This window comes from Cupressus sempervirens, chromosome 4 (assembly GCF_028749045.1).
Source record: "Cupressus sempervirens isolate cs-2001-9-10 chromosome 4, ASM2874904v1, whole genome shotgun sequence".
In the NCBI taxonomy this organism is placed as follows: domain Eukaryota; kingdom Viridiplantae; phylum Streptophyta; class Pinopsida; order Cupressales; family Cupressaceae; genus Cupressus; species Cupressus sempervirens.
Window position 1 is genome coordinate 380089038 of NC_143121.1, and position 13886 is coordinate 380102923.

At 33.7% G+C, this 13886-nt stretch overlaps 1 pseudogene across 1 annotated transcript; it reads left to right on the plus strand.

Annotated features, from left to right (window-relative positions):
• The first annotated feature begins 5930 nt into the window (after nucleotides 1-5930).
• On the plus strand, nucleotides 5931-10110 carry LOC149561654 (2-alkenal reductase (NADP(+)-dependent)-like; annotated as a pseudogene). The gene is made up of 6 exons (XR_016363463.1): nucleotides 5931-6284; nucleotides 6577-6751; nucleotides 6843-7013; nucleotides 9374-9455; nucleotides 9565-9691; nucleotides 9793-10110. The product of XR_016363463.1 is annotated as a 2-alkenal reductase (NADP(+)-dependent)-like (transcript).
• Nucleotides 10111-13886: the final 3776 nt, after the last annotated feature.

A 13886-nucleotide genomic window follows, 5' to 3' on the forward strand; every position in this document is an offset into this window, starting at 1 on the left:
TCCTCAAGTTGAGGATGTTGACAAAGGCAGCTCCAGCTTTTCTTCAGACTCTGATGACATTGAGAGCATTAGCTTGGAGGAGGAGAATGTTACCCTAGGAAAGAAGAAAAAAGGTCAAGACAGGAAACAGTCCACAGCTACAACTCCTAGCAAGAAAAGCCCTAGGGATCACGGCCAAGCTCAAGCAAAAGAGAGTTATGCTAAGGAGGAGGAGGAAATGGATATGGAAGATTCTGACAAAGTGTTGGAGGAGGAGTTGGAAGAGGAGAAACTTGGGAAAAAATGGAAGAGGGAGGTAGTGAGAGTTGAGGAGACTAGAAATCAGAGGACGGATGCCATTCCTCTTCCCCTCTCCCCTATCTAGTCTCAGCCTCCTTCAGAGGAAAAAGTGAATGTCATCACTGGTGAGAATGAGGGGAAATGCAAGTCAATAATAGAAGAAAGGCCTGGAAAAATTTCAATGTGAGGACTACTACTATGGAGATTTTTAGGGAAGTTATGAACCCTTAGATCCTAGTGGACAACCTAGAGCAGCCTAGGCTCAATGAGCTCATAGACCCAGCTATCCTGGCCATTTCAGACAACGCAAGGGAGACTGGAATGAACCTTCTGAATAATGCCCGCAGTAGTATGATTGACAACTTCAAATCAATCAAATGGCTCTTCCATGAGCTGGAGGAAGTTAGAGAAAGGGTATCCCAGATGGAAAGTACTAAGAATAAGACAGGTATTGACAGCCAGGAGGACCAGGATAACAGAGAAAGCTTAAATGAAAGGAGATTTAGAAATCTTGAAAATTACAACTACAACCTGGCAAGTCAAATGATTTCTCTCCTGAGTTTGATGAATGACAACATCCAATCCCTTGCTGGTAAACTTAAGGACATGGGCTTGCTGGTGGAGGAGGGAGGACAGAACAGGGATAAGGCCAGGCCAGATGATGACAAGGCCACAATCAGTACGTTCACCAGTATGGATCAGGGCATGGAGAAGGTCTAGGATCAAATGGCAAAGGAGCAACAAAAGATAGTCGAGGCAGCTTAGACTATGCAAGAAATGGAGAAGATAATTGAAGACTAATTTTCTTGTCTTTTGTATTTTTGTCTTTCTGGCTTTTGGCTTTTGGACAGGCTTTCTGTAGTTTGTTTTAGTTTTTTTGTTTTCTGGCCTTTCTGTGGGCCTTTGTTTTGGGCTGGGCCTTCGAGCTTTTTTCAGCTGTTGGACCTCTGTTTTGGCTGGGCTTCTTTTGCTTTTTATCAGCCTTATTTTTTGTAAAACTTTTGGGTTTCAAGATCCCTTAAAACCTATTTATCTTATCAAAAACATTATTAATTATTAAATTATATTGTAAACTCTATTTCATATTTACATAATACATAATAAATTAGTTTAGTTCTATTTTTATTTATTTATGTATTAATTTAATATAATTTTAAACACTAGAAATAAATAGTTTTAGTTAATAAATAGGTTTATGGATAATGTATTAATAGAATAAAACCATTTAGATTGAATTAACAGTTAATTGATTTTAGAACCCAATTAAAACTCGTTAGAGGGGTGCAAAGTCTATTGAATGTTAGAATGAGTTGACCTCATAATGTAAGGTCACAAGGTTTTCATAAGGTTGTATGGTTTAAAACTAAAGAAATCAAGTATGGATATAAAGAATGGATGCAACTATCCTCCATCAAAATTGTACATTTGATCAATTTCGAAAAGATCGAAAACATCATGGAATTTTTTGAAAATTTCAGCATTTGATCTTCATGATCTACAGAGTTTGTAGTGGAAACCAACAACAAAATTGGAAAACAAACACTACATTTTTGTGAATCTGGAAAAAAAAAGTTTGACTTTGTTTTGTCTTTAGTACTTTTTTGATGGAGATTAGCCTACCCCATAGAGAATACAATGAGATAATGTATTTGAAGACTCACAAAGTTGTGTACAAATAAAAGAAGTAAGAAACAAGATACTATAGACCCATTGCAATGAAGTCAAACTAATAAATATTTAGTCATATTATAAAAACTGAACAAAATTTGTATGCAGCTTCCTCACTTTGTACTTCCTAAAAAAGTCACTGTATTTTGTCTTGAGAAGTATAATTAAGTAAGGGTGCTCAAATCTATTATCTCTAACAAGAAAATGTTGAAGTTCACAACAACTTTGTAAAACAAGTGTCTAACATTCTTTTCATTGTATGTCTTGTATGTATGCCATTGTTGGCTCTTTGAATATGCACAAAATGTAATGAAATGTCTCTTATTCGATGGTTTAAGAAAATAAAATTACTTATAAAGTTAGAATAAATGCATTAGATTTAAAAATAAATAAATAAAAGATTTTTTTTAATCATAATGATATTTATTATATATTATAATGTGAACATTTCTATTAAGTTTATGGTTCATTTGATATAACCTAGAAAACTAGTATTTTTTTATATAGAGTTATATGTGAAATAACATTGATAATTGATATTAAGATGCCTGCCAATAGAGATGAGGATTTTGAGGGAAAGCCTAATAGGAGTTTGAAAAGAGGGAGAGATATCAACTTTAAGGAGGACAGGAAAAGAGGAGGAGAAGGATAGCGATGAAGAAGATGAGCAGCAAGGGAGTGGGGAAAAGAATGAGCAAAAATTTGAGGAATTTGGGTCCAGCGAGTACTCGTGTATGATTTTGGGAAAAGACAGGTAAGTGGTTTGGAGAAATTTTGATAATATTTCTATGAGGATTGGGCTCAAGAGAGAGATGATCAGAAATCTAGTTAAGGAGAATAAGGAGGGAAAAATTAAAATGGAGGAGTTATTTTGAGTGACACCACAAAGGAAAACCCTTAGATGGATGTGCTTAATAATGCTAAAAATAGTGCTATTGATAATTATCAAACCACTAAATGAACTTTCCATGAAATATAAGAGCTCAAATATAGAGTGGGTAGATTGGAAAGAGATAATATCAGCATTCAAAACATTAAAACAAAGGAATAAAAGGAAATGGATAATAGAGTGGATGAAGTGAAGAGTAGAGTTCAAACTATGGAGGGCACTCTACAGAGAATTGCTGAGCAAAGCTATAACATTCTAAAAGAATCAAACGACAACATAAAGGTGCTCATAAAAAAATTTGTAGAACATAGGGACAATAAGGAGGATGACCAATCTCCCAATAGTCAGAAGGATAAGACTCCAGAGGATGGTTCGAGAAAGAGAACCAAATCCAACACAAAGGAAAAGGACATCTAGGAACCTGAGAAAGATCTTTCAAACTTGAAAGAGGTGGCTAGAAGAATGACTAAGCTAGAGATTTGGGTTGCAGATATCCTCAGAAAAATAGTCTGAGCGTTTCTCCTGGGTTTTTGGGCTTTTCCTAGTTTTTTGCTTTGCTTACTTGTTTATTTATGTTTCTTCTTACTTTGATGTGGGATGTTGTTGTTTCTGTCAGTGGCTTTATGTTGATGATACTTAAGCGCTTTATCTATGTTTTTCTTTGACTATTATAGGGTTTTAGAGCCCCATTAAAACCTGTTTTCCTTAATAAAAAACATTAATAATTGATATAAATAAAATATATATGGAAATATATTCTATGTTTTACTATCCTATAATTACATTTTAAATAAAACTGAATCTTGGTGGTTTCAATGACAATTTGTATTATCAAATAAATAATAATATTTGACAAAGTACAAGGACATAATTGTTATTGATATCATTAATGAATTCTAATGAGGTCATATTATGTTTGAAATATGGAGAGAGAGAGAGAGAGAGATGACACTAGTAAGTGAAAAAAGGGTAAAAATATATCAATAAAGGATAAGATAAAGATAGAGATGGAGATCGTTTTAATGACAATTTGTATTATGAAATAAATAATAATATTTGAAAAAGTACAAGGATACTATAGTTATTGATATCATTTATGATTTCCAATGAGGTCAGGTTTTGTTTGAAATATGAAGTGAGGCAGAGATCTAGAGGGAGATATGACACTAGAAAGAGGTAAAAGTAGAAGGGGAAAGAATGAGTAAGAAAAAGGTAAAAAGATATCAACAAAGGAGATCCATACAAATGAGAGAGATATATAGAGAAGAAAATGGATACATAAAGAAAGAGGAGAAAGTGGTAAACAAATATGAGAGAACAAAATATAAAGAAGGTAGAGAAAAATATATAAAGTAGACACAAATTAAAAAATATGAAGATAAAGATAGGAACTCAAGATACGGTTATGAACTTAAATATACAGAGATGAAAGGAGGAATGACTCATCATCATCACCACCACCACCACCACTAGGGTCCGTTTGGTTACAAGCATAGCAACTGAGTATTAGAATTGAAAATGAGAATGGTTATAGGAATGGGGAATGGGAATGGAAAATATGTATTCCAGTCTTGTTTGGTTCACCTAGAATTTGTTTAAGAATATGTTAATTGCTTGTTTGGTTGTACAAAATTAGGAGGAAGCAAGGAACAAAGTAGACGAATCAACATATAAGAAGTTATTGTGATGATGTTCAGGGCCACCACAAGTTTACGTATAGATAGCTGAGAGCAGCCATAATAAAGTTCAACAAAGAGGAAACTTGAGCATGGAGGTTTTGGTGATGTTTACAAAGGGGTGCTAGAAAAAACAAATGAGATTGTGGCAGTGAAACACATGTTAGAGGGCTTCAACCAGGGGAAGAAGTAAAATATCTCAGAGATACATACAATTACTCATCCAAGGCATAAGAATTTGGTGCAACTGTTGGGATGGTGTCATGAGAAAGGAGAGCCCTCTTGGTTTATAAAAACATGCCCAATGGAAGTTTGGATAATTTTCTCTTCGGGAAAGGAAGAGGAGAGCTTGGTTGGGCGCGAAGACATGAGATTGCTTGTGACATTGCCTTTGCATTGTTTTATCTACACGAGTTATGAGACCCATGTGTTGTGCACAAAGATGTTAAATGTAGTAATATTATGCTGGATTCTCAACTCAATGCAAAGTTGGGAGACTTTGGATTGGCTGGGCTGATAAAGGATAATAGATTGTCACAGACCACAACACTGGCACATACATTGGGATACATTGCTCTTGAATGTGTGGTCACAGGAAGAGCAAGTGCAGAATCACATGTCTACAACTTCAATATGGTTGCTCTGGAAATCGCTTGTGGAAAGAAGGTGTGTCATTTCATGTGGGAAGATTGCAACCTGCAAGCCTTGTGGTAGCTATGTAGATTACCTTCTTGAATGTTGTTTGAAGAGTATGGAGAGGGCTATGCAAATAATCCTACAACCGAAAGAAATAGGGCAAAGATTAACAACCACATATTGAATAGGAAAAACAAAAAGATTGACCAGGTACCAACAAGAAATCATTACCAAACATCACATAAATGGTAGACAATATGAAATCACTCTTGGTAATACAGAGCGGGAGTTTAATTGTCAACCCTAAAACATACTTGTGTCTACCCTAGACCCGACAAAATCGTAAAATTTGACTAAGTGAGATTGAGAATAGGAAGGGGCCATTCCAATTACAAGTATTTCATTTTGGACTATAATAAGAATATGTAATCCTGTTCTCCATTCCAATTCCGCCAGCCAAATAAATAATTAAAAACATAATCTAATTTTCAATACCTATTCCCATAATATTCCAGCAACCAAACAGCCCTATGGTTTTTAAACTTCCCAAACCAAAGATCCAAGAAAAGGGGGCTTTTCAATTTATGCAATATCGAGGCACAAATGTTATGACTCGGAGTGTTCATGGGTTAAGGAATCCATTTCATGGTAAAGAGTACGAGTGGGGTAAGACAGATAAATAAAAAATATATTTACCTGACCTTCAATATCATTGAACTGGATGTACAAAGTTTTTCTAGAAAATTTTGTCCCGTGCTGTAGGGTTTTTTGGTTTGCTGTTGTCATTTTCTTGTGTTCCGAAATGTATAGCCCTTTTTCTGCGGTCAAACTAGTTATAATCTCAACAGCTATTGAAATTCAGGCAAATATGACATGATCCTAGAAAGCCCCAGAGCTGTCTGAAAATGGGGGAAAATGTCGTGAACAATAAACAGGTTATATTGGCTTCCTATGCAAATGAAGGGCCTGTCACGCAAGATCATCTCAATGTCATAGAAACCCAACTGGACATTAAAGGATGCAAGCAAGGGGAGGTTATAGTGAAGAACATGTGGATATCTGTGGACCCATATCTTAGAAACCGTATGTAAAATCTTGGCAGCGGTTCGTTTATGCAGAGTTTCAAATTGGGCCAGGTCTGAATTTCTTTTTATTAATCAGTACAACTTCTACACACTCTGCCAACTGAAGTTGTACTCTGAGACTAAGATAGTAAGGTGAAATGGCCTTTGATGTCATTATGCCCTAGGAAGTCTTGTGATTTTCTTTTAAAGAAGATTGTTGGTTCTAAGAGTTTGGATGATAATATAAAGCAAATAGGGCATAACAAATACTTGAGTTGAGACAAATGATTCATATTCACATTTGAGAAAATCTCAAATTTTCATATGCTGATCACTGAGTCATGACTTTTAACCTTGATTGCAGCCGATTGTGTCTAAATCAGTCTCAAAAGTTGTGGCCTCTGCTGATGAACAATTTAAAGAAGGTGACATTGTGCTCGGATATTCTGATGTTGCTGAGTATGCAGTGCTCTCTGGATCGGGCCTCACAAAGCTTAATCCGGATGTGGCTCCATTGCCCCATTACTTGGGGCTTCTAGGTAATTTATATTAATGAATCTTTGTTTAGGATAAAATTGTATGGGTTTCTGGGTATCTTGATTTATTATAAAATTTTTTTGGTGATAATAGGTTCTTCTGGGTTGACGGCATACATTGGGCTGATGAAGATCGGAGAACCTAAGCCCGGAGAGCAAGTACTTGTTTCTGTAGCAGCTGGTGCAGTGGGGCTTGTTGTAGGGCAGCTTGCTAAAATTAAAGGCTGTCGAGTTGTTGGTGCCACAAGTAGTGATGAAAAGGTAGGCAATATTCAATTTGGACCTTATCAGTGATTTGTTTTCAACTTAAAATACCAGTAGGTTTTCGGAATTGCAATCATGTTGCTGTATTTATGTTTCGTTTTTGTTTTAAACCTCATCAATGTTCCTATTTTATCAAAGTTATTTTTCATTACATTGCGGATGTAATAGATGCTCCTCGGTGTAGATGCAGTTGCAAAGGTCTGATTTACTTCTTAGCTTGATACAGGATCGGAACCCACAAAGCTTATCTCGTGCCAAATGTGCATATTTATTATAAGTCTAGTCAAATCTGATTGTAAATTATGCAAACAGTCAATTCATCTTAGTTGGTTTGCTCTATGTATAAATGGAATCGAATCTCTGCCTAGCCCCGTAATATTTTGGGTGTTCTTATGCAGACTGTGAAAGTAGATTGCCCCAAAAAACGGCAAGCCGCTAAACAGTCAGCCACTAAACTCAATTCCAGATTAAGATATAGAACTATGCTATTCTTTTCTGTCTGAAAATTTTATTTTTCTTAGATCTATAACCAAGCCTTTTTGGTTTTCTAAAAATGGAACTTGATCTCTTAATCTTTTCAAAGTGCTCTGATACAGTGTCCACTTGCAGTGATTTAGGAGTTATTTGATAAATGAATTTTGTAACTCTATTTTCTGGTCCAAATTTTAGGGCTGGTCAGGAAAGGTATACGGGTTATGTACGTATTAAATTCCGATTCCTCTACGAGATTTCCATTATTTTTTGTCAGAGTTAGCCAAGAACTATCAGAACATTGACGTTTCTGCTTCAAAGAGGCATAGAAAGATAAGAGCCATAAGACAGAAAAAAAATGCATTGTAAATGGAAAATCTAGTGTAATGATGTGATTTCAGGGTGAATTGTAGGAGATCAGATATTGCTTGCTTTAGTAATACAGAGAGAGGGGAAAAAAGTCCTTTCAAAGTATATGATGTCTGGTTCCCTGTTGACCCAACTTTGTTTTAATTGGAGGGAAGCTAACAAAATATGAGACCACCCTCGACTTGCTGTTTACTTAGAGGTAGGTAGGAAGACATCATACTTATCCCATGGTCCACACAGCTCTCTATATTTGAACCCATGTCCTCCCTACTAAAGCAAAAATTCTTTACTGTCAGGTCCACTCAGGGAGTGCAGAAAATCACTCCCCTATTGTTAGGAATATTTTTAAACTAACTGAAAGAGTAGAATTTATATAGATGCATCATGCAGCCATGGCCACAGAAGTACAAGGAATTTTAGAACTACTATCTTCTTCAAACACAGATGGTTGCTCAACTTCTGTTTATAAAAATCTGATTAGAACATGGTTGCATGGGTACACGTACCCATATATCCAAGTATCAGGTACACGCACCCATGTACCGGGTACTTAGTGGAGAGTATCATAGTTAAGGATCTGATTGAGGTTTCTGATTTTTATTATGGTTTTTTGTTTGCATATCAGTTTATTGTTTATCAAGCTTAATTCAGTACATAATTAGTTTGAAACTTCGATACAATACTGATTAACAGTAAACTTTTTCACTATTCGAGTCAGGAAGTTCATCATTTGAAAAATGTTATTGTTATATGATTTATGATCTTCTTCTTCATATTTAAAGTCTGCCTTCTTTGTTATGCATCTAAGCATTTAGCATATATTATTATTACAAACATATTGCAAATCTCAAACTGAAAATAATATATTACATCTGCAAATTTTATCACAGTTGTTGTTTTCAAAACCATTTATTATGACAAGTTTTTCAGATTTACTATAAATATGAAATTATATTAAAAAATAATTTGATGTATCCAAATATGAAATATGAAATTATATTAAATATAATTACATCTGCAAATTTTATCACAGTCGTATTCAAAAACAATTATTATGACTCAAGTTTTTCAGATTTACTATAAATATGAAATTACATTAAATATGTCCCCTCATTTTGAAAAATTGTCGCACCTATTCTGTAAGTCATGTTTTATAGTATTATGGTAGTGTTTAAATATGGTACTTCGATAGCTTATGCTAAACAGTTCATGATGAACCTGATGCAATCGGTTTTTACTCTATTCTAATATAAAAATTGTCGCAACTGTACCTGTACCAAGTACCCTCGCCCCCATGCAATCTTGGATTAGAACTGTGATAGAAAATATTGGTATGATGCATTGCGATTTTCCATACTTGCTTGAAAATGAACTTTGATATAAGCATTGGAGAACACAGGACAAGATATTTTTGTGAGGATTACAAGAAACGCATTTTTAAGACTAGTGGGAGAATACAATCGCAACATAAACAATGACCCTCTCACCAGTCTCTCTGGATGGTGGAAATTTAATTCACAGGTCAAATACTAAAAGAAGAATTTGGATTTGATGATGCCTTCAATTACAAGTCTGAAACAGACTGGGATGCAACTTTGAGCAAGTAAGGTTTGAACATTCACATTTCTATTTCTGCATGGATAGTTTCATTACATGAATTACAACCTTGCTGAAATACGGTAATTACTAATAATGGTGCATATGAGGAGCAGGTACTTCCCAAAAGGGATAGACATATACTTTGAAAATGTTGGAGGAAGGATGCTGGAAGCTGTTCTCAATCACATCAATATGAATGCTCGCATCCCTGTCTGTGGAATGATTTCTCAATATAATGAGGTAATCTTTCTGTCACTAAGTATGAGAATATAAATTAGGCTTTTCATTCTCATAAATAGAAATAGTGCCGATTACTGGGCTTCTCCTTCTTGTGGATGTAGGATTGGAAGCAAATGTATGGAGTAAGAAACCTCTTAAACTTGGTGGGAAAATGTGCGAAGATGCAAGGATTTATTGTAGGACATCATTTGGATCAAATGGATCAATTTAGAGAGGAGGTTATAAGCTACACAAAACAGGGCAAGTTAAAATACAGAGTTGATATTAAGCAAGGTATAGATAGCTTCTTGGAAGCATTCAATTCTATGTTTAATGGTAAAAACATAGGGAAAACTGTGGTCCAACTCTAAGGGATTCACTCAATTGAAATTCCCTTATTTTTATGGTAACAATGTTAAAACAAGAGCTTTGTAAAGCTAGAGTCCCGTCTTTTACAAAAAGTATTAAACATTTAATATTTGTTTGAAAAGTATTAAATATTAATATTTGTTTGAAAAGAATGAAAATTAGATAGTTTTTTATTATCTATATATAAGATCAAACAATTTAGAACTCTTAAACACTAATACTAAATATTCATTTTCTTGCACAATACTACATAATTTATATATGAACAACCTATTTTGTTCTGGTTAAAACATTCAAATCAAAGGCTTCTTACCTATCAATTGTGGGTGTACATCGTATGGTCTAGCCTCATCTATAGTCCTTATCATTAAAGATTGCGAATTATTTTACAAATACTATCTTGGTCAGTAGCAGCAGATGGTGTAAACTATCTCACTTTGTTCAGAACAGGTTTTCATTGCCATTTTATCGTCAATATAGATTATTTTGACAATTTCTATTATTATTTTCTAATTGCACCCTCTCATTGGAATTTAAAAATCCTATACTATGATGTCCATAGTAGATAGTTTTAGTGAGAGACCTTATAAGATCTTGATGGAGATTTTAAGAAAATCATCAAAAATCAAAAGTGGAGTAATAATTTCAATTACTACCAATCAATAATAGAAACCATCAAACTTTTGTCTCTTGAGTCCTAAATGGAATATATTATTAAAAAAAACTTTTTACCATCTTCAAATAATAGCTCATTTATCATCTTGGAATTGCAAAACAAAATGATGTTATTGAAGATATCAAGCTTATATAATATCCCACACTAACTATTTAGAGAAAGTGTTCTAATTTGATACCAACAAAAAATCAGCTATGCAGGATTAAGCTTTAATCAACATGACCCTTAAAATTAGTGGGACTTATAAACATACCAAACAGAAGTACCTATATTAGCGAGGCAAGCTCTTTCATAGGCGGTGCCTAGCTAGATTCTTATTAGTCTGTGCCTTATATAAGGCAGGGAACTAATGTTCCCATTAGACCCATTTTTCACATTCAAATTTTTGAATTTTCATTGGCCCTCGGAAAATGATAACAATGTAATAAATCTTTGTATTATTTTTTATATTAAATTTTTAAAAGATATAATTTTACAACTAAATTATCTTAAATTATAATTATGTTTTTTTCCATCCCACCAAAATTTTTCATGTTTAAATTAAATTATGTTTAACTTGAAATCCTAAATTAAATCTAATTCAAATTTATTTAAGAATCTTTTCTAATAATTTATTAACAAAAGTAAATAATTGATTAAAAATATTATTGAAAAAATTAGAGTGCATTATCTCTTGAAAGAATTGGGGGTGATTGCCGATAAACCAATTTTCCCATTTCAATACCAATCAAGAATCAATAAGCAATAATAGCTACATCGATACATTATAAAACAAGGACGCAAAGCGTCAAAGTTCCTGCCTAAGTATAATTTTTGCATATGACAAGTAGCAATTTAGATAGTGTTTTATACATTGGATATACAATAGGATAAAGCAAACTGTGCAATTTTCATTGTATTTCAATAATAATTTACATTGGCAAAGCATCTACTCAATTATGTTATGCAACTTGATAGAGAAAAAGTATGTCTTATAGCATATCAATGCATACACATTATTTCATTATACATATATGACACAGAGAGTGTACTTGGATATGAGACTCATGCATATACATTGTTTGATTGCACATCTTTCTTTATATTGACTAGTATCTTTTGTAACTACCATTAATTATAGCTTGATATGTCATTATAGCTATCCATGATACCTGCAAATTCGATTTTGTGCATGTTAGTATATTGTGATTATGTCTCATAATAAATTGCTTTTCATATTTTAAATAAATGCTAATTTGTGACTAGTCATGTTTACCTTTTGTTTTGAGAATTTGTTCAATCTCCATTTGTCACAACATGATTGATGGCATTGTTCTGGTTTAACGTGAATTGACCTTTCACAGTGAAATATCGAAGGATAAAGATGAACTTTGATTTGTCCTGTCTATAGTCCTCAACTTTTGTGTCTTTTAGGCTCGGTAGTAGTTGTTCAACAATGCACTTGTCTATTGAAGATTGGATAATTTGTTTCTTTTCAGTTATGATGATAGTCTTTAGGTATAATGAATATACATATGGAACCTCTTGATTGCATCTATTGCAATGAGCTGTTTTGTCTTCTAGCATTCCATAATCCTCAAATTTTAAGTTGCATTGGGAACAAAATGCATGAAATGGATTTGTGAATGCATTGGCTACTTTGAGAATTCCATCAACCTGCAAGATATGTTTTGATATTAATGTAGCTTGTGTAATAATTAATTAACAGTTGAAGTGCTGAATTATCTAAGTTTGCTTACCTGTAGTGTTGTTTGTAGCAATGCATTCAAGGCATCCAATGTTCTCTTGTCTTTTAGTGTACAGATGTATTTAGCAACCCTTGTGCGAAATGTTTCATCCATATCGTTTCGTCGTACAATGTTTCTAAACAACATTGCAAGAGTCTCACCTCTTTGTAATTGAATTGCTATTTGCATGGATTCTTCTTAGAATGCAGAGTTGATTTGGAGCTAGTCATTGACAAAACAATTTTATTTTCTACTTTTAGAACTCTGTACTCAATAGAAACATTACTACTATACATGTTGCATAAAAAGAAGAAGTATTTAGTGTGTTTTTTACCTGTACTTTGTCATCATCATTATTTCTTTATGTCAATAACATATTGGGAGCTAGTCTGTCGTCCTGCAACTACTAGTGCACCTATTGTACCAATGGCATAGGTACTTATGCTTGTGAGTAGCTGTTTGATTGTGGAGCTTGGTATGAATTTGTATTCTTGGCAAAGTTGTGGTATAGTTTCAATTGTGCTTGAATCTTGGAGCTTCAAGATGCAATCTGAATCTCCATGGTCAAAGGTTGTCTTGTGTCCTAGTTGAAATCCTGACACTAGAATGGATGTTCCTGGAACTATCTTGTTTTTGTACTCTTGTACTAAATTCCTTGTCACATTTAAAGTTATTGTCATTTCTCCTTTAGGGTCTGTCAAGTCTGCACGTAGCACCTCTCGTGTTTTATTTTCTCTATCCAGTGTTGCTATATATATGACAAGTATGTCTCCTTCAAAAGTGTTTCCTGCTTTTCTTGCATTCAAGTTCTCAATTGATATTGTATTGGGGTTTCCTAGTTTTGACCTGCACAAAGTATTATGGTGTTAGTCTAATATTGTAGTGGTTTGATATTAAACATTTCTTCCAATACTAGAAATTCATGTATTGATTTATCATTTTTCATGTGGGAATTCATGTTATTGGACATGAGAAAAGCTCAATACCTTTTTGTTGTTTGCTCTTGCTTGACATGTGTTCCCTTTCCTGTTCTTTTGCTTCCTTCCATTATTGTGCTGCACAAAAATGTAGAACATTGTAATATATACTATCAAATTAGAGTTATTGTCTTTGATATGTAAAACTCTTAGGTGTAAGATGTATTTGCATTCTTGTATGTGTTCTTTTATTTAATTTTGTGTTTGGTTGTCTATGTATTAGCAATCTAGAGTGGAGTATGGAACCTTATGAATGTAGCAAGGTGATCAGTCCATTATGCTTCTGCTTTGTAACAACAACATATATTACTTGAGTTGTTCAGATGTGATCAATTGATGGATTATATACATTTTTGTTTTTTTTGTGATGTAATTCATGTTGTGGTATTGCATATATTTTTGAAGATTTTATTTCCTAGAATTTCTTGTTGACATATCAATATTGAAATCACCTACAATGTATAGAT